Genomic DNA, 22,763 nt, shown 5'->3' with positions numbered 1-22,763 from the left:
CAGATCCGGAATTGTGAGACCTCATGCAGATCCGGAATTGTGAGACCTCATGCAGATCCGGAATTTTGAGACCTCATGCAGATCCGGAATTGTGAGACCTCATGCAGATCCGGAATTGTGTGACCTCATGCAGTTTCATAATTGTGCGACCTCATGCAGATCCGGAATTGTGAGACCTCATGCAGATCCGGAATTGGGAGACCTCATGCAGATCCGGAATTGGGAGACCTCATGCAGTTTCATAATTGTGTGACCTCATGCAGATCCGGAATTGTGAGACCTCATGCAGTTTCATAATTGTGTGACCTCATGCAGATCCGGAATTGTGTGACCTCATGCAGATCCGGAATTGTGAGACCTCATGCAGATCCGGAATTGTGAGACCTCATGCAGTTTCATAATTGTGTGACCTCATGCAGATCCGGAATTGTGAGACCTCATGCAGATCCGGAATTGTGAGACCTCATGCAGATCCGGAATTGTGAGACCTCATGCAGATCCGGAATTGTGAGACCTCATGCAGATCCGGAATTGTGAGACCTCATGCAGATCCGGAATTGTGAGACCTCATGCAGATTCGGAATTGTGAGACCTCATGCAGATCCGGAATTGTGTGACCTCATGCAGATCCAGAATTGTGTGACCTCATGCAGATCCAGAATTGTGTGACCTCATGTGTATACGGAATTATGCAGGTTTGTATTTAAAATCTCCAGTCTTCCAGTACTTATCAGCTACTGTATGTCCTGCAGGAAGTGGTATATTCTCTCCAGTCTGACACAGTGCTCTCTGCTGCCACCTCTGTCCATGTCAGGAACTGTCCAGAGCAGGAGATGTTTTCTATGGGGATTTGCTACTGCTCTGGACAGTTCCTGACATGGACAGAGGTGGCAGCAGAGAGCACTGTGTCAGACTGCAAAGAGTACACTACTTCCTGCAGGATATACAGCAGCTGATAAGTACTGGAAGATTTGAAATTTTAAAATAGAAATAGGTTACAAATCTTTATAACTTTCTGACACCGGCTGATTTAAAAACCTTTTATTTTCTCAGAGTACCCCTTTAAAGAAAAGCATATTGTTTACCTCCTTTACAAGCGTAACTCTGTATATTGGGAATTTCCTCTTATTTAGCAAAGCTTGGCTCCTCCTATTTACCACTATTACACTTTCACTATGAACAGACTGTTAGACCTGCCACCCTCACACTGACAGAAACCACCAACAACAGAGCGTCTCACTTCATGCTATTCACAGATGAGTAACATCAAGAATCTCATTCTTACATAAGGGAGGACTTGACAGTACAGAGGGGGTTCCTCCACCGGCCGTCAGTTAATATTTAAAGTATACGGAGATTCTTCCAGATCCCTTCTGCTTGTGATGCTGACACTTCGTTGCAGTGTTCCCCTAGTGCAGAGTGTGAGGTTCCTCCCCATTCCGTGTATAAACCTACTCTAGTAGCTGCACACAGCATGGGAAAGACCACTTGATCCATCTTGTCGATAGAAGGAAATCCGAATTGTATATCAATATAATAAAGTCCTAGGTTTAAAGAGGCACTCCAACATTTTTTAGTTAGTTTTCCCTTTCTATCAGTTGAATCATGTGATCTCATGGTGACCCCCTAGAAAATACATGTGTTTCTGTGCGCTCATTGGAGTCAATATCTCCAATATCCAGAATGTTCTACATAGTAAAGTTGCCTGCCATGCTCCACATGCGCTCTCCACAAGGGGGAGACAGTGATTATGCAACAGTTATAATGGATTTGATGACATTCTGCCTCCCTGGCTGTATACTCATAGGGGGAGATTTATCAAACATGGTGTAAAGTGAAACTGGCTCAGTCGCCCCTAGCAACCAATCAGATTCCCCCTTTCATTCCTTACAGACTCTTTGGAAAATGAAAGGTGGAATCTGATTGGTTGCTAGGGGCAACTGAGCCAGTTTCACTTTACACCATGTTTGAAAAATCTCCCTCATAGTCTCTTAGTTTATTTAGAGATGTGGATTAGTATTCCCCCCAGCAGATAGAGATGGTACTGGCCTTCATGTGACACTGGGCTCATGCGTCTGGGGTTTAATAGTAGATTTAAAAGGGAGAGGACGCAATTGGCAATGTGTAAGTCGAAATGGCGGCGGATCTGAGGTCACATGACCTGGGTGCAGTAATGGAAGGTGTAGACACTGCAGAGCTGTGATGAAACAGATGACCCTGCAGGAATATTGGAAGTGAGGGTGCATTATATGTGAAGCATGGTGGAAGGCAGCTGTCAGATGGGTTGTGGCAGGAGGCACAGGCTAGTACACAGGTCAGGCAGAGGCAACATCAGCAGCACAGATTGTACACTGAGTAACAGATCAGAAACAACACACATTCACTAAAGGCACTGGTGAGTGGGCAGAGCAGCCTTACATAGGTGGTGCCAGGCAGGGGTAGGTGAAGGACACAAATCAAAGCTGCAGGGAGAGCATGCACGCGCACCCTAGTGGCCAGACCTGGAACCGCAGAAGAGTCAGGAGGAAGATAATGGGAGGAAGGAGCTGGGGAACAGTGGGAGCAGAAGCAGAGACCCAGGGTGGTCAGCATTACCAGGGTGGACAGTATAACAGCAGGTGCTGACCACCTCCATTACTATAACAAAAATCTAAAATATACACAAATATATATATATATATATATATATATATATATATATATATGTCTCATTTTCTGATAATAGTTCCCCTTTATTTAACTGGGGACATGTCAGACACCAAATGCATCAAAATTTTTACTCAAACCATAAATTGTACATGCTGTATATAATGTGACTTCCCATAGTGCACCATCCCTGTATGTGAGCTGTGTGTATATAAGCTGTATTCAGTATTACTGTATTGCAATATATCTACTTTAATGCTTATACTTTCACAATCCGACTACATAAACCTTTCAGTTATTGTTAGTATATACAATACTCTGTGGATTTACAGGCAGGTAGAATTGCCAACAAATCCGTCCTGTGTGTAATTCCTCTTATACGATATCTGCATTATATTAAACTGAAGTGACTCACACTCCCTGTGTCTGAATGTAGTAGCATCTTGCAGTTCAAATTTTGACCACCAGGGGCTGCAGCACTTCTCTTGAAATAACTGACTTTGTGGAGTATTCCTCCTGCACAGACAACAAGCTCAGGTGAACAAATCAAAGAATATAATGTAAAGAATCTAATCGGGTGACAGGCGAGTACAGAGGAGAGAGCTCCCTGCCCACAAGGATTTACAGTCAACCAGGGAAGAAGACAGAGAGCAGGTAGATATACAGCTGTGTAATGGGGTTGTCAGAATGCATTATATGGGTAATAAGACAGAATCTTATGTTGTGGAAGCGAGTTCAAGAGTATGGGAAAATCACTAGAGAAACCTTGAAGATCTTGGAGAGAAGAGTACAGCGGACTTTCAGATATTACATGTGGGATTGGTGGGAGAGTAGGGCAGTGATGGACGGAGGAGACAGTGTTTCGAGGAAACAAGTTTTGGATGAGAGTTTAAAGGGAATCACTAGGTGTATGTTGCCTTAAATGAGGGCAGCATAAACTAGTGACAGAAATTCGGAACAGATCGGTGTATTACTTACATAATATTGTTCACCGGTTCACCTAATATGCAGGAGAATAGGATTCTTGCCACACCCCTCCCCCTGCCCTCCAGCCGCTGGTTGACAGTTGGCTGCCTGTACACAGTATGGATAGATAACTGCCAATCAGCAGCTGGTGGGTGGAGTTTCCTGCTTCTCATGAATATCCAGGACTACTGGGCTCACGCACATAAAGGAGAGGACTACTTATTGTTTATGTTATTCAGGAGAAGATCTCTGCATCAGCTGCACAGAACAATGTAAGTGATACAACATTCTGTTCAGCTTCTCTGTAACTAGTTTATGATACCCTGAGATAGCACAGCCTAAGCCTGCTGAGTCTCTTTAAGTACCCCCATTACGTAGGTAGTTTCCCACAAGATATGTAGGTTACAAGTAGTAATGCGAGATTGTTTTGCCCAGTGTCTAGACACGTCCCCCCAGTAGGTAAGTAGTTTTCTCCATTAGGTGGGTAGGTAAAAAAGGTTTTCCCAGTAAGCAGATAGGTCCATCAAGCTGGTCAGTAGTTTCCTACATAAGGTAGGTCCCCCCGGTAGGTAGGCATGTCTGGCAAGTAAGTAGGTGCTCCCACCAGGTAGACAGTTCTTATAGGATAAAGGTAGCTCCCTCAGTAATCAGGTAGGTCCCATCTTGGCAGTAGGTAGCTGTCCCCACTAGGTAGACAGGTCCCCCAGTAGGTAAGTAGGTCCCATCTCAACACACAAAAAAAGAAGAAAAGAAACAGCCTATAAGAGTGACAGGGCCAATGACTCTTTACTCCTAAGCATCCTAAGGACATGATTACATTTAATAAGCGTCACTTACAATCGCCCTAGACTGCCAAGTGCTTCCGGCTGCAAGCAATTCCCCCCACCACCAGGCTGCACAGGTGCCGCCCTAGGTGCTAAACTTAGTCAAGTCTAGGTTTCACATTCGGGCACTTACAAAGATACTCAGCAGAACATGCCCCATGTAGAGCCATGAAGGACTATGACCAACGACCTTAACAATCATGGAGGTAGTCAGCCTGCCCTGACAACTTCCTGTGTTCTTCCTATGGCCGCCATGAAGTCTTTTTTTGGAAGATATGATACATTAAAAAGAACCTCTAAAGATGCATCCACACCACTAGTAGGTCAGAACTGTGGAAAAATCAGGTGCCAACGTATCTGAGCAAGGACTGGCCTGAACGTAGTCACTATGTTTGGGTCTATCACCCACGTATTTAAGAACTTACTGTGGTGTCTGACCATGGGTGTTGCTATTGGTTACACCCTTTGTAAAAGCCTGTACTTTTAAGAATAAGTTGTGATGTAGTAGTACTAGAGTTTTGCCACAAGATGTCGTTGCTATAAGTATGTATACCTAGATATTGCACGTCTGTAGTACCCAAAGGGTTATTGTTTGTTTGTGTACCACATGGATCTGCACACCAATGAGAGTTCTTTCTTCTCGTCACCTATCCAATCTCTCTTTACTTCTTACACATGCATTCCTCACCCACTCACAGCACACCTTACATGCGCTGTAGAAAGGAAGTCACATGGGTAGAGAAAGTGTAGGGTCTTTTTGCCTTTAGATTCTGTGGAGGAAGGACGCAAGCTAGAAAGCTCTCCACAGTAGTTCAGTTCGGCCCTGGCTCTTGCCAGGTCCCCAATCTAAGTTGTGCAGTCTAGACGTAGACCAGAGCACTTGCAGCTAGACACAGTTTCTTCTCAAGCAACCTCACTCAACACTATGCAGTGTTAAGCCTTCACTAGAGAGGACAAGTCAGGGATCATCCTAAACCACGCCATGGACAAAGAGAGACACAGTGCAGGACAGTATCCATAAAGAAGTAAGGAACTGATCCGGATAGAGAAGAGTTGCTAGAAGCCTATGAACTCTATCTCGCAGCACAGGTGTAAGCAGGAAACCCTCAGCATTCTGCTCATCCCAGGTAACAAGGTCTTGGGCTTGTGTCACCCTCTAGGACGGGTCACTTGACACTGGTGGGTAATAGGTGGTGCAAAGACCAAAGAGTCAAAACACAGGCACAAGTATTCTCTCTACTCTCAAGTATTCTTCTATTTCTACCTCAGCACTTCCAGCAGAACACAGTACTACTTGGGTTTGGACTCTCTTGACATCCACCTCTCTACTCTCCTGATCCTACCAATAGTCCGGGTGGGTCATTACTCCACTCCGGACCACCGTGATAAGCCCGGCAGGACAATGTCCACAGGGGAACAAGGTATAGACAGCCCATTAAAATAAAAGCAGGTGTGCCACCATACTTGTGTGCCCAAACGGCACTGGCGTCACGCCACAATACCACTGGGCAAGGCTATATCTCGGCCAACCACCACAGGATTGGCGTCACACCTAACCATCTGGCAAGTGACCGGCTGCTCCTCCACAGCAAGGGTTAACACCACATTACCATTTATAAAAAAATCTCTAAATCTCTTACCAAACCGCACAAAAAAAATATAAAAGTTAGAAGAAAATCTAAGGTCAATACATTATGAATATCACCATTCTCCTAATTCATAAAATTATACAAATGTGAATATTACCACCAGTTCTCTCATGGTGGAAATCGACTGGGATGGAAAAAAAAGTGATAAATATGTTGGGAAATTTGGAAGCCACTCCCCTTTTGGGGGTTTTCTATATGAAAATACACTGTGTAAGCGAGGCCTTAGTCAGGATTTGGGTCTTGTTTTTTTTCTTGCTCTTGTTCGGGGCTTTGTATACAGAAAGATGAAAGAGAGAAAAGTGATACTGTCTGCCGAGCTGGTGTATCAAAGCCTAACATGTATGATTCTACCTGCTGAGCTAATGTATCTAAGCCTGTGATGTGAGATACTATCTGCTGAGCTGCCTATCATGTATGATACTGTGTAAGAAAAAAAAATATGAATTAGCTGATTTTACGAGAAAACTTTTAAAAAAGTTACGCAATGTTTTTGGATTCTCTGGTCTCTGCCGGTTCCTGGTTTCCTCTGATCACAGTGTTTACTTGTTGTCCTCAGTTCTGTGCCGTTCATTGCTTAGGTCTCAGCTGTTCTGACACCAAATGATTTGATGCTGCCCCAGATCAGCAGCTTCCTGTGTGCGGTGGGAGGAGGATACAAGACCTTAACCCAAGGAGAACGCACAGCACCAGGAGCAGAGACATCTGTGCCCCAGATCCTACAGGTAAGATACAGAAACATTCTCACAGTCACTTATAGGTAGTTTTACATAAGTTTTTCACTTTTTGTTTGCTTTTACATTTTTTATTATACTTTTTCTTTCTAAGTTATGTCTATCATTTTTAATATATATATATTTGTAGGGATTTTTTTAATTAAAATTGTTCAGATGTGAAAAATTTGCTAATAACAATAAAGAAAAATAGCTGCTGCTTTTTGTTTCCAAGCACTTATTGTTACTAGTACGACATAACATTTATTATTACTAGTACTCCATGATAGTTAGTATTACTGACTGATTACTAAATTTTAGGATTTCTGTTTATTCCAACATAATATACGAAAATAAAGAATATTTTTTAGTTTATTATTATACCCATTGTTTATTTTTTTCCAACTTTTTTTTTTCTTAGAATTTCTTATTGTATGATTTCTGAGCATATTATTGGCACAAAAACAATGTACACAGGATTAAATAAATCTAATGAAAGCAAATTTTCAAAAAAAAAAAAAAAAAAAAGTGAGGGAATTAACCAAAACTAAGGTTTTCTTTGTTATTTAAAAAAAAAAAAAAAAAAAAAGGCCACTCGACCATATCCAGCCATGTTTATGGATGGATGAATGTCTATAGCTCCAGGAAGGTAACGATAGGGACTGCAGATCAGGCCCAGGAGGTTGAAGGGCCTGAAATATCCCTTTTACGCCTAGTACGCTGCATGATGTAAGATAGTTGAAGGGGGCCTAATATTGCATTAGTGCTATGCCACAAGTTATTAGGATAACAGGCTCAAAAACTAGATTTTTACATAAGAATTTAAATTGAAATTTTGAAATTATTTTTTAGATTAAAATAAATTAATTTAAACTATCAAGAAAAAAAATGTGTATAAATCCAAATTGATCTCATTGACATCCTGGTGATGGCGGCTGACCTCAAGGTGGTGATGCCTAAATGTAAGACCCTGGGATAGACAATTTTTTTTTTTTTTTTTTTATAAACATGACATTTACCCATAACGGATAATAATAATAATAATAAAAAGTTTGCAATTTAAAAAAAAATATAGCATCACCATAAACTGTACCATAGCGCTTTAGGTCCTGGTTGCGAGGTCCAGTGTATAGTGTCCAGTTTGTTATCCTGAAAGTGAAATATAGCAATTTGTGTTATAAGTAGAGAAAAAAATACTAAAAAGTTCCATAATTGAGACTGATTACTGACTAGGCCCTGACCACGATAGAGCGTACATTGAACATTGAGCACAATTATTATAGCATAACCCCACACATTACATATACTGCATCGTGTTATATTTTATTACTAGAATTTAATTACCCAGAAAATGTTCGAAATATGAAATCCGGAGCCCAATGTGATTCCATACAGGAAAGGCAGGTTAGGTTGCCATTACATCGATATGTATATAGAGTGGGTTATATAACCTGCTACATGTGGTTGTCACTGTGGTTATGTATCATCCTTAATAATGGTTTATGTGCCCGTTACTAGATCATTCAGGTAGAGGACACTGTAATCAACAGATATACAGGATATATATATATATATATATATATATATATATATGTATATATATATATATATATATATATATATATATATATATATATATATATATTATAATAGCCCAGTATCGACGCAGCGATAGGAAATGATCTCCATAGTGCAGTCAAAACAGTTCCTGTATTCTGAACATGTTTGAAATGATAACTTTGCCCAAAAAATGCAAAAGAAAAGCAAAAAGAATTTGATCATTCCTAATTACTTCATGAGAACCTCCTTCACAGAAAAGTCAACAATTCACAAAAATAATAAAAAAAAGTTCTAAATATTGATAACTTCTGATCACTTTAAGGCTCGTTGAACTATACCCATTTTTATAATAGGTTATTTAGAATGTACGGAGAACTGAATAGACTAGGTTGGATTCTAGGTTATGTATGAATCTGGCCGTAGACCATAGACTTGGCCTATGGTCTAACAGAAAAGAGTGGTTTCCAGGGAACAGAATATCGGGAGAGACCCAATGGGAATGGAAACGTCATCTGATGTATATGGACAACCTTACGGTGGTCATACACGTTTGATGAATCAACCTGACAATGTTGGGACCAGCACACCATCTAATCTGTATGGTGGAGTTCAGATGTGGGAAAGAAAGATCGGGCAAATACTTTTTACATGCCTGATCCTCTTCTACTTTTTTTAGATGACTTTGGTTGTGGCTTATTTCCTTTTCCTACTAAGAACACAGTCACCCTTGGCTGTCGGCCATTAGCTATCTATGGCGTACAACCATATACACTTCACACAAGGGTCGTAACTTAAAGCTCCTTGGCTTCCAATGCAAAATTTGAAAGAAAGCCGCACAACTCTCATGAACCTTTTCTAGTACTGGCCTCTTTATGTGGGCCGGAGAGATCAATTTAGCCCCCACAGGATTAAGGATTCATGTACATCTTACAATTTTGCAATGTTAGGCCCCTATCCACAAAGCCGATAGATTCAGCAGAGTAGAGATTGTGCATGGTGTTACTTATGACATGTACGCTTTGGGACTCCCTTTATTTTTGCAGCATTAGGTTATTTTTCTTTGCATGATTGAATTTAAAAGTGAAACAGGTTAATGTCGGCTTCCTGGCGTCCTCCAGAATTGCTCACATGACTCTCGTTCCTACAAATTAAATAGATTAAATTAAATTATTTCTTACATATAGTTTTATCTTTGATACCATTTTACATATAGTCTTATTCCCCCTTTCATGATACTGTTTGTGCATTGGTGTGACTGGGATGGATTGGGGAGAGGAGGTGTTTAGGGTGGAACGTGTTACCTACAGATTGATGACAATCATTCAGAAACTGATGGGTATTCCTCATATTTATTCTATAACAACCAATGGCATAATAATATGATAAAGATATTATAAGTGATCTATACGGTTGTATACTCTTCATCAGATTCTGTTGCGGTGTCGGGAACGTGGCAAGGTGTGTGGTTATCAAGGATACTTAGGGTGGTCATAACATATCACAGTATTGTAAAGTACACCCCGCACCTTGAGGTTGTGTATATTATGGGGTAGGGGTGCCCTCTCTATATGGGCAACTATAAGGCCAGGCGGACTCTCAATGAGATGGTATAGGGTATTTGGCCTTATAGCGTGGCTTGTCAGGGTACCGCCTCAGAAGGGATTGGATATAGATATTTAGAGTATCTGCACTTCATGAGGGTCCGTATCTTGTTAGAAACCAGTATTGCCTGGACATTGGTTGCCTGTCCTTTTTGAAGCGTAAATCAATAACAGTACAGAATTTTTGAACTTCTGTTTTTTTTTTAATGCATCACAACCAACGTCTATGTCTACTTATGACTCTGAGGTGCTGTAAATGATGTTTTTTGAAGAAGTGCAGGGTACATTTGTATTTTGTATTAGAGAACCTAAAAAATTTCTCTCTGGAACCAAAATTTTATTGGACGGCCGTAATTTAATTTTAATAAATTTATTATTTATTATTATTTTATTTTACGAAAACAGTTATTATAATTATTATATTATTATAATATAACTGCTGTTATTTGCCGCTAAAGGGCGGGCCTCTACAATAAAAAAAAAGTGTGTGAACGTTGCTGTATTGATATTTCTGGACATTTCTTTTAAATTCCACAGTTTTATTATTTTTACTTGTGTGAATGGGACTTAGGACTAATGGGACTTGGGACTAATTCCTGCGTAATATACTACAAAGAGTGACCAGGTACTGCTCTGTCTTATTGATACGCTTGTTTCTCAGTCCTGTCCAGGTATTAGTTAGCCACATGCAGGTCATTTATCTGTCACAATTATTTCATCATACAGAAATCATTGGGATCTAACAATTTTTGCTAGGAAAATAGATCTGGTGGTTGGTGGTGGAGAAAAAATTTTTTGAAAAACATACGAATCCTAAACATGTCCTGTCTGCCGGGATCCAATGTTTTACAATGGTGTTAAGATCTAGTTTGTCCACCAGTAATATTTTTTAAATCATAATACGTAAATAATTTCTGTTTAAAAAATTTCAAAAAATAGTTCCTATGCATATGGACGTGTCACGGTTCCTATTGTATGGAGCTGTATTATGGCACGGAAGTTTGTATCTCGGTATAACTTCAGTCATACGGAATATAAGGGAAGAAAGGCCATATTACAGAGATATTGTCTGCTATAAGAATGTCTGCCTCATACGGTGCTGTACAGATGGATCATATGGCGGTGGCGGTACACAGATTGACTATGGGTTTGTAATGCAGCGCCATAGGGACTTCATGAGCAGTTGTATATACTCTGCGCCCATCTGTGTACATGATGCTTGGAGGTATCATCCATGATAGATGTTGGTTAAATGTTTGTTAGGTCGACAGCATTCTCCCCCAATATCCCATACACATGAACAAATAGACGCAAATAAATGTTCATATGTTACGAATAAAGAGGTTAGAGGGTAAGCCGCTGCCAGACACCTCTAGCCATGGGTTTTCTGAAATATAAAAAAGACTGATCAAATATTTTGATCAGTAGGGTCCGGTTGATCAGACCTCCACCGGCTGTAAGAATGAGTATAGAGATGTGTGGGGCTAATAGCCCTATTTCACGGAACGATTATCGTTCATAGACTCGCTCCAACGACCGCTTGTTAACGAGCACTTAACGATTTTTTTTAAGCGAACGATAACACATAATACGAGTAGGAACGTGAACGATATATGTAGTGTAACGATTTTTTTGCGGTCGTTACATGGTTACATGGTCGTTTAAAACGTGGGGAAATGTAGGTAGACATTTCAAGAACGACTGAAAGCTTTTTTATTCAACGAAAAGATTAGCGAATTATTGTTGAAAGACCAACGATTTTTTTTCGACATGTTGAAAAAAAAATAGTGAACGACTCCACGACGATTTTGCTGTTGTCGTTCGCTCGTTTACAGCTATTCCACAGAACGAATATCGTTAACGAGCGGTCGTTTGAACAATTTTATGAACGATAATCGTTCGAAAACGTTCCGTGGAATAGGGCCTTTAGTCCTGTTTCTCTCCACTCTCTGCGCCCATAGACTTTCTATTGAAGCTTGTCTCCTGTTGCACAGACAGAGCATGGAGTGAAGATGCTTAGTGCGCTCTTCTTTCCAACCCAGTGATTGGTAAGGGTCTAAACACCAAGATTTTGGCTGAACAACATGTGTCCATTCAATGTCCCATCAGCTGAATAAATATTTGGCTAGCAGTGTATATGGCGGGGGTAGGGAACCTTGGCTCTCCAGCTGTTGCAAAACTACAACTCCCATAATGCCTGGACAGCCTTTGGCTGTCCAGGCATTATGGGAGTTGTAGTTTTGCAACAGCTGGAGAGCCAAGGTTCCCTACCCCTGGTATATGGGCACCTTAAACCACAAAAAGATATCCCTGGTGGCAGCTTATCTCCAATGCAAACAAAGGGATACCTGATCCTTCTTTGCCTTGTCAGGAGCTGCCATACACATTAGATAGTTGGCCGGTCCCACCATACCGCACTTTAAACTTCACTTACATGGCTGTAATTTAGGTCCATATAGTATAAATTTAGTGGGTCCTATCTGGGAAGAATAGCTTATTTTTCCCCAAAATATTCCACTTGATATTAAGCCTGATAGATTCAAATGTCTGCCACAGCTTTATATAGCCGTACATGACCATACAACCATTATATATCCCTAAATCTTTACTAAAAATCAGTAACATCTCTATTTTATGTAACATCCTTTTTTTTTTTAGTATTTTTACGCTGAATCCTTTCCTCATTCACCTTAGGTCAGCTGAATTATGATTCCTCAGTAGCGAGGGAACTTCCATCATTTCACGCTAACATAGTGGCATATGGCCAAAGCTTTGTGTATAGGATTCATATAGAACAACCCTTACATTATACCCCTGCCTGAGCTCTATAGAGACACCGAATTATTATCAAGTCTATAATAGCGCAGTCCGTGGTCTTATACCTATCTGAAGTCCGAACACTTCAACCCATAACAACGCAGTAAGTATTAGTAGCCTTATAGCAAGGAGGGTGAACCTACAGTCCTCCAGACGTTGTAAAATGACAATTCCCATCATACCTGGGGACAGACAAAGCTGAAGCCCCTTATAGGATCAGAGACATTGCTAAGTAACTTTGAAGGCTGTTCCAGACGATAGTGGAACCTGCAGATGTCTCGCCATTGAAATGACTAAAAGCTGGTGTAGAATTTATCGGACGTGTAAAAATGTTCCTTTATGGTTATCGCTCAATGGTTAATAATGATGAGTTTATTGTGGAATTAGGCTATATTCACACATGGCAAAACTTTCTGTCACCATTCCATGAATCAAAGAATTTTGATGGCAAACATGATCCATGTTTTTTCTGGGTCAGTATCACATAAGCATATTACCTGTGCATTCTTGCATCCGTATTAGGGTAGGTTCCCACTACAGGACACGTGCCAAAATTTTATGCGGAGGCTGCGCGTCGGACTCCGCTTGAAGTTCTGCCTGTCCCATAGACTTAATGATATTTTGAAGCTCAATCCCCCATCGACCCAAAGAATTGACACATCAATCTATCAGTCTATGGGACAAGCGGAACTTCAAGCGGAGAACACCATGCGGCCTCCGCTTGAAATTTCCGCTCGTATTCCGTAGTGGGAACATACTCTAACAGACGAAAGTCCTGGCCTGACCACCTCTCTGATGCGCTATGTTCACTTAACGTTTTTTCAGCTCCGTTTAAAATAACGTCCGTTATTTTAAATCTAAAGTAACGGACGTCATTTAGCTGTCTGGCCTCCCCTTAGTGCAATGACTGGTGTTTGTACATTATCCTAGTTTGGTTACTAATTGACCTTTGGGTGCGGCTTAATTGAAAAGTCCATTGAATTTAATAGTAAAAACGGAAGAAGAACGGTGATAAAAGAAAAACTGTGTGTGAACAACTAATAAAAAACGTCCGCTGTTTGCAAAAGACGTCCAAAAAATTATCATGTCCGTGGCAAAAACGTCCGTTATTCAATACACTGTGTGCATTGGACGTCCGTCTTCCCATTGACTTCAATGCATTGCCATTGCAGTCAGTTAAATCGCGGCAAAAATGGACGTTTTTTTAACATGAAAATCGTCATCCTTTTCAATATTTTTGACATTGTGTGAACATAGCCATGACCTGAACAGATGCCTGGCCGGGCCTAGACCTTATTTCATAATATGGATGCAAAAACATATGTACGTTTGTGTGAAACCGGACCAAAAACACTTGCAGAAATAAATGTATTTGCCATATCTAATGTGAAACTATCCTTATAAGAGGAGATGCATTATGTCTCTTAACCAGACCCTCACCTTCTATTTAAGCCCAGGTTGGCTATGATTATAATATAGCAGTGTTGTAAGGTTCTAAGTTTGATTTATATTATATTATGCCTGTGTAAAACCAAAGTGCGGCTATGTTTACGATGGCCGTTTTTATCGTAACACCCGTAATTTTATAACAATGGCTGGTATTCGTATAATAATAGCTGTTATTTGCCGGTAAATAATGGCACTCCAATAAAAATCTCCATCCTTCTGACAGTGTGTGAACATAGCCTTAGGGTACTTCACACACCCACTATACAGTATCTGTCGTAGGTGTTGAGGGTCCGTGCTGGAGTCGTGTTGGTCCTAGTACAGACCGCAATTGCGGCCCAAATGACCATTCACCCATGAATGGGTCTGTGTTATTGCAGACAGCTACAGATGCACATCCATAGTGACACGGACAGAGCTACAGATGTGTGAATGTGGCCTTAAGGCCCTATTCCACCAACAGATCTGACGACAGATTATCTGCCAAAGATTTGAAGCCAAACCCAGGAACAGACTATAAATAGAGAACAGGTCATAAAGGAAAGACTGGATTTCTCCTCTTTTCAAATCCACTCCTGGGTTTGGCTTCAAATCTTTGGCAGATAATCTGTCGTCAGATCTGTTGGTGGAATAGGGCCTTTAGGCCATGTTCACACACTGTAAACGAACGGCCACCTTTCGATAGTTTTCATTCTTCAATGATCAACATTGAAGTCTATGGAAACAACGGCCATCGGTCCTCTCAATGCATTAAATAATGGCTGCTGCTGTTCACAGCCATCAAATTAATGTTCGTGTCGTTAATTAGCAGCCGTTATTGCGTGAACAGCGGACGTCATTTTAAGCTGTTCACACATAGTACTTTTTATTTTCACCGTCCTTTGTATTAAAATCAATAGACGTTTTCATTAAAGGCACACCCAAAAGGGACCATGTTTGATTTTGAACTGGAATAATGTTCCAGCGGCCGTTATTGCAATGACGGCCACTGGGACATGCTAAACCATGGACGTTGTTTGGTACTCAAAACAACAGCCATTATTTTGAGTATCATAAAACAGCCATAGAAAATCGTGTGACTACATTTTAGCATCTGTATTACTTTTGCAGTATCCAGACTTCCCTGGTTTCGGCTAGCACAAGCTGAGCCCACCGTTAAACTGTATAGCAGGGGTAGGGAACCTCTCCGGCTGTTGCAAACTACAACTCCCATCATGCCTGGACAGCCAAAGCTTTAGTTTGGCGCTGTATAGTAAGATAGCAACCAATCACAGCCCAGCTTTCACTTTACTAGAGCAATGAAAGCTGAGCTGAGATTGGTTGCTATGGGCAACAGAGCGAATCTTACTACAGCGCCATTGGGGTCCGATTGATCAAACCTTGTGCAGTGAGGCGGTTGCCCATAGCAACCAATCAGATTCCAGCTTTCAATCTTCGGAAGCCATTTCTTTTTTTTACAGCTTGATCTGATTGGTTGCTATAGGCAACTGCTCCTGCATAAGGTTTGATAAATGTCCCCTCATAGGGGGAGATTTATCAAACATGGTGTAAAGTGAAACTGGCTCAATTGCCCCTAGCAACCAGATTCCACCTTTCATTCCTCACAGACTCTTTGGAAAATAAAAGGTGGAATCTGATTGGTTGCTAGGGGCAACTGAGCCAGTTTTGTTCTGATTTCTCCCCCAATTTCAGAAGGAAGGATCAGACAGTTGGATTTTAACATGCCGATCCTTTTGATCTCTATTGTGAACACTCGCACGCTCCATGTATATGGTGGCAGGGAGAATAGCTACCTATTGTGTATCGCCATCCATAGAATAATGATATGTACCAGCAGTCCTATGTAAAACCACTTAGAAAACCTTGTCATACATCACCGTGGGTTGTTCTAAATAGCTGCTACATTAATTTCCAGCACTTGCGCTACCTGTATATTAGCACGGTCATAAATCACGACAAGCGTAAAAATGTAAAGCGAGCAATTTACATATAATGAATGCTCGGAAATAAAATATAATTATCTCAAATTTCCTCCTCGTACCAAATCCCTTCCAGCGTAATTCCTGATAAATATCTGTAATTGCATTATAATTCAGCTGCAAACATTACTCAATACCCCAATGGAAGCGCGGCATTTGTTTAGTACTCAGAGCAGCGTGCGCATAATCAGCTCTGCTGCAACAAACAATATTCATGAAGCAATTAGCACAGCGGGATCTCATCAGTGTCTTATAGAGAGCGGGCGGGCGGCTGAAGTCATCACCGCCAAGGTCAACACGTTACCCGCTACTGATTTACCTACGTATTCTATTATCGTAACATTTCATTATCTCTAATTAAACATTATAATAAAAAGTAAAAAAAAAAAGTTTAACAAGTATCATTAGAAATAAAAGAATTGCGTAAAACATCATTCAAATAATTAAAATAAAATAAGAGAGAATGGAAAAAAAATTATCATTAAGAATTATTTAAAAAAAATAAATATAATTCTCAGAAGTTACCTAAAATAACAAAAAAATTGAAAAAAAAAATACATGACTATGATTTTAATAAAAAAATATAAATGATTAAAAATATACATTCTACAAATATATTTAAAATATAATATATATATATATATATTAAAGCTAATAATATATTATAATAAATAATAATAAAAATATAAAAAAAATAAACTCTAACATTATATAAAAAATTTTTTTTACCAAAATGCTACAATACTAAACCATTGTAAAAACGGCCACCTGGGACTCCTGCTCGACCACAAAGAGCTTCTGATTTCTGATAGGGGTAGGGCTCTGTGAAGACATGAAGTTGGTTGCGATGAGACTTTTGCGGTACGTTCCTAGGTGTCTTGGCAATTGTTTTCCCGTAATTGGAATTGCATCAAAAACACAACTGAAGATTATTTGCGGCCGTCATTATCAATGGACGGACATAATTACACACTAGATACCCGTAACGGGAAAATAGTCTTAGGCTATGTAAACATAGCGGGGGAAGGCAACCGTCTCGTAATATAGACGTCGGCTAAATAAAATCATGATTATTACTATATTACAAGACGGCCGCCATCCCCCGCTCCCCAAGTGGGAACATAGCCCAAGTGTGATTGTCTGTAACTGCCAAGACTCATAAACATGACCAACTTTCTATGTTTAGGCTATGTTCACACACAGTATTTTTGCAACCAAAACCAGGAATGGATCGAAAACACAGAAAGGCTATGTTCACACACTGTTGAAATTTTGTGGATGGCCGTCATTTAATGGCAAATAATTACCATTATTTTAAACAAGGGCCGTTGTTTTAAAATAATGGCTATTTGCTATTAAATGGCGGCCATTCACTCAATTTCAACAGTGTGTGAACATAGCCTTTCTGTGTTTTCGATCCATTCCTGGTTTTGGTTGCAAAATACTGAGCAAAAATACTGTGTGTGAACATAGCCTTAAAGTATGTCCCTTTTTTTTGGAAATTCTGAAATCTGCTAATTTTATACCGTATCGATAATCTTCTATGAGCCCGTCCTGTACCGCCATATCTCCCTGGATTTACATGGAGGCAAACCAAGATTTGTTTCTCACTAATTCCATAAGGAGCCTTAATAAAGTATGACGTGTTGTTGTATTACATGAGTGTTCTCCAAGAGAAACATTACTTCTGAGAATACAGTGTTTTGTGATGATACCATATGGCGGCATACAAAACGCCTACAGGTAATGGGGCTTTTCAATGTGTAAGGATCCAATAAATGCGACTATATTACAGCTCCACTGAACCTTTATATTGTACTCCATTGCAGCTGCCTGTACACGTGTGTGACCTTACTGTACCGCCATATGGTTTTGTTATAGAAACAGATTGTGGCACGCTCCATCAGACTCTGTATGTACAGAGGTGTTCTAGGGGAGAGATCTACAGATTCCACACCTGGCCTGGCTTTCTATAGCGGCTCACAGTCCCTGAGGCTCAGTTGTGTGGAGTCTGAGCACATATGGCTCAATGTAGGAATAAAGGGAAAAATTATTCACATTATTATGGGAGAATGTGCTCTAATCTCCAATGGGGGGCATTCTCTGCTGATCTGGGAACACTGCCCCCTAGAGGAATGGTCAGTCTATACGAAATTGCCTTATTGATGTTGTGACATGTTGTGATATTGTTACTACTCCACCCAGTCCGATTCCAGACAACCAATGGGAGCTGGTGAAGCATTGTGTCAATGGTGTCGCCATTCCTGTGTTAGTTGTTGGCACCAGGTTTAGTGTTTCTGCAGTCAGAGGAGGCCATTTTTGGTGTCCTGTATCTGCCTTGACATGAATGTTGAGGGTGGGGGTGATCACGTGGCAGCGCCCATAGGTGGGGCTTCAGGGAGAGTCCATATAAACCCTGTACACTGGTGCCTCTGGCAAAAGAGAGACAGAGAAAGAAACCCGTCGGCACTTATTAGATCTACAATAGAGACAAGTTCCTGCATAGGGACAATCTCTCTATTCTTTAAGAAGGGAAAACTATTCAGAATAGTAGTTATAATTATTACCACCCACAAGGGAAATATCCACAGAATCCACAGAAATACATCTGGATCTGAGTACGACTGGACCACGGTAAGAGGGTTACGTAATATGCTGTAATATGATATCAAAGTGGAGTGATAGGAAGTTTTTTAAATTAGGAATTAGAAGGATATATATATATATATATATATATATATATATATATATATATATTGATATGGGGCATGAGGTTAAAGAATTGACATGAGTTGTTACAAGGTATCAGTTTCTTCATGACATCATTATGAGATTCCCCTCGGCTTCTCTCTCTATGATGAGTTATTGTTAATCGGAGGATGTGAGTGGGTTCTGTGTGCACCCAGAGGTGATCCCCGCCGAGCAGGAGCCGGCACCATCTTATATGTTGGGTTATAATGACAAACTCGTAATCACCTGATCCCCAGTGCCAAACCTCTCTTCTCAGTTCTTTATAGCCATGCTCTCCTCCCTGGCTTGGCCCTATAGACTTACATCATGCAGCGGTCACATAACACAGAGACGGAGAGAAGGCGATGAGCGTGGACATCTCCCGCCGCCTCATTCTCCTGATTGGTTACAGTTTATACACTTGGACCCCGACCAATTAAAACTTTTGACCTGTAATTTTTTTTTTCTAATGACAGGTACCCTTTACATACCATATCCAAAAAAAAAACCCCATATCCATTAATTTGATGTCTGGAATTACGGCTGTAAGATGAATGTGTGTGCGCACTTACAGCTGTTTTACTGTTAGGTGCAATAGGAAAAAAAAACGTCGATAGAGCAAGGCTGCCTGGCTCTGCTGATCGTGTAGGTCGGCCTATTAGGCGACTTTTTGTCTAATTGTTTCCTATAGAATTTTTGCTTATGGAAAAAAAAAAAAAATTCCAATTGTATCATGATGTAAGCCTTGCAGTACAGTGCGGGTTATAGTTGTATAGGGTGTCATTATTATTGTGTAACCTCACAGGACAGACTTGTTAGTCAGCGCTCCAGACAAGCTGGGTGATAACCGTCCTTTACAGAGTTGTGAATGGTAAATCAGTGAGACCCCCAGCTTTCCTGGAAACAGAAGAGAATTATAATAACTAGAGATGAGCTGAATTTTAGGCTATGTTCACACAAGGTAACTTTTCGTAAAAGTACGTCCGTTGTTGCAATCGGCATCAACAGCCGTACTTTTTAGGAAGAGCTATGCTGTTTAGCCTTCTGCTAGAACTCTGCGGGCCGAAAGATCGTCCAGCCGGCACTGCAGTACCGGCCAGGATGATCTTTTCAGAGACCGGCCGCTCCGTGACCCGGCCGGGTCACGGAGCGGCGGTCTCTTACGCCATGAGAACATGGCCATACACAGTGTATTTTTCCAATAAACAACGGCCATTGTTGCAGGTTGCAACACTGGCCACTGTTTATTGACACTGTGGCCTTGCGTTAGATGCTATAGAGCAACGGTCATAGTGTATACACTGCGGCCGATGTTCTTTGCAACCGCACAGAAAACTAACATGTCTATTTTGTGCGCCCGCCAGTGAACAGCAACTGCACAAAATAGCCCGTGCACACAATGTAAAGTACGGCTCCCGGCCGTAATTTACATTGTCTGCTATGGCTAATTGGAGTGCGAGCACACCCGAATGTGCCCTCATTGTGTCAAATGAATTGTTGTTACCCAGCAGAAAACGTCCGTTCTATGACCCCTTTAACAAATAAATCACTTTGTTAGCTTGGTGGTCAGCTTATCTGCCGTCTACCTTTGAACTGCTGCTTCTTCCTGGGTGCTTGAAAAAGCTGGATCCAGTCCTGGGAAACTTCTCCCAGTTTCCCAGTACTGGATCCAGCTTTTTCTGGAACATGGAGTTGCACAAAGCCGCACAAGTTGAAAGGCAGTCGGCAGATAAGCTGACCACTGAGCTAACAAAGTGATTTGCTTCCTTATGGCTATGTTCATACGCTGTAAGAGACTGGCCGTTCCGTGACCGAACAGCCGGTCTCAGAAAAGATAATCCCGGCCGTTACTGCAGTACCAGTTGGATGATCTTTAGCGCCGCTGAGTTTTGATGCGGGCGCATCGGTGTGCGCCCGCATCAGAACTCCCCACAGCACACAATGGAGTGTGCGGCCAGAGCCGCTCGCTCTATTGTGTGCACTAACAGGGTTTTCTGCAGCCCCTACTCACTGAATTGCGGCAGCAGAAAACTGACATGTCAGTTTTTTACTGCGCCGCTAGGGATCCCGGCCTGGAGTGTATACCATGTGTATACACTCCGGCCGGGATCCCTTTAGCCTGCAGCAGTACGTAAGCTCCAAGTCGAAACAATGGCCGTGATTTCCTTGGAACTTACATAGTGTGAACATAGCCTAATAATGTAAATTTGTCTCTATTAATAACCTGTAATAACAGTGCGCATCGTCTCCTTCCTATCCGCCACCATCACTTATTGTATCCCCCTAAATCTCTCTAACAAGCTGACTGTAAATCACCAACTTCTGCTATCTGCTGCCTGGAAAGTGCTGACCTGTTATTCTGGGGAAGCGAAACATAAAGTACCATGGTGTGCAGCGAGCCCGATCTGTCCCCGTATAGGAAATAATGACCAGATACAGGATGACACTCGTCTAGATTCACAGAAAATGGCACAAAACTTCCCACCAGAACACTTAAAGGGCTCCGCACCCCAGATCTCTTCTCACAGCTGCAGCTGTGTAACAATACATCATGCTGGGAGTTGTAGTTCTGCAATGGCTAGCCAGCCAATGATCGGGGAACTCTGACCTGTAGAAATTGAAAATCCTTTACATTTAGAAGCCACGATAATACAATGGAAGTAGTTGACAATGATTTTTTTTTTTTATGTAATCTTTTTGCAATGCTTTCTGTTGCATTGTAGAGAGGTGTCGGCTGCTGTATCAGAGGTTGTGCTCTGGCTGACTGACTTGTATCTGGCGCCCTCTCCTGGTAAGTCCTGGTATAGCAGCTCTAGGATGACAGGATAAATGGGACTGGATTAATAGTCTACTAAATTGTAAGGAATACATTTGATGCAGCTGGGACTCCCCTTCCATGGCCGTATACATTACTATATATAATAGGAATATATAACAACACATGGGACATATTTTATACACATCATCCACACCAACCCAAAAGTAAATTTTATTGGGGCCACAGTATGTTATATTGATGGATTGTACCCCTTTAAGTCAAAGACAGTTCTGTTAGCCCCTCATAATCCATTGGAGTTTTATTTCTCCTAGAAACAGCTTCACTGGGGTCTATAGGCTGTATCTGGTATGGCAGCTTAGCCTTATCCTATTAAATACATCCATGCTGCAATACCAGATGCAGCCAAAGGACAAGAGAGGCGCTGTATTGTAAACACTTCTACTGTTCCATACAAATCTTTGGGCTCTCAAAGGGGGAGAAGCAAAGCTCCTTAGTTGGGGAAACATGTTATATCAGCATAATTAGTAATACGTACTACAACCAATTCCGCTTCAAGGGACCAATTTAAGGCGACACCCCCTTTAATCAGAAGTGAATCTCCCCTTTCCAAAAAGTAATATATAGTTGCATCAAATTCTCCATAGAAAGAAGCATCCTCCTCCCTGGCAAGCAGCGGTCCATCCTATGTGCCCCAAAAGGCTCCATAGATACCCTGCTTCCTGTAGTTGTCTAGCTCAAACAACCCCTTTAAGGACAACAGTCGTGGCAGACACAAAGATGGGTGTTGGGTTGTATATAAGCAATGTGCCACATATAGTGTGAGATTTATGCACGTAGGTGGGTGTCTGCATCCTAATGCGTCTCTGGGGGGATGTGGTGGGCTCCTGGCAAGTTTGATCTTCACCATAGATCTACTCTGATTTACCAGTCGCTTCCGATTACGAGTTTCACTCAAACCCCCTTCCTTTCCTTCCCGAGACCCTCAGCCGCAGAGCTGCCATGTACCCTGTATAGTAACACAACCCCGGCGCCGATCCGTGCTACAGTTACAGGGAT

At 41.3% G+C, this 22,763-nt stretch overlaps 1 protein-coding gene across 3 annotated transcripts in view; it reads left to right on the top strand.

Moving 5' to 3' along the window:
• Window positions 1-3,246: 3,246 nt before the first annotated feature.
• The window catches only part of LOC138798413 (T-cell surface glycoprotein CD4-like), a 37,310-nt gene continuing 17,793 nt past the window's right edge, over window positions 3,247-22,763 (top strand). Inside the window, exons 1-2 of one of the 3 annotated variants that reach the window (XM_069978863.1) lie at window positions 3,247-3,300; window positions 6,642-6,807. The gene's annotated coding sequence lies outside the window, so the exon portion shown is untranslated. Of the gene's footprint in view, window positions 3,301-3,819; window positions 3,885-6,641; window positions 6,808-18,655; window positions 18,833-22,763 lie in introns of those variants that run through there. The other 2 variants (XM_069978861.1, XM_069978862.1) reach the window with 2 other exon arrangements.

Source organism: Dendropsophus ebraccatus, chromosome 8 (assembly GCF_027789765.1).
Source record: "Dendropsophus ebraccatus isolate aDenEbr1 chromosome 8, aDenEbr1.pat, whole genome shotgun sequence".
Classification (NCBI taxonomy): domain Eukaryota; kingdom Metazoa; phylum Chordata; class Amphibia; order Anura; family Hylidae; genus Dendropsophus; species Dendropsophus ebraccatus.
This window is presented reverse-complemented; position numbering and strand designations above follow the sequence as displayed.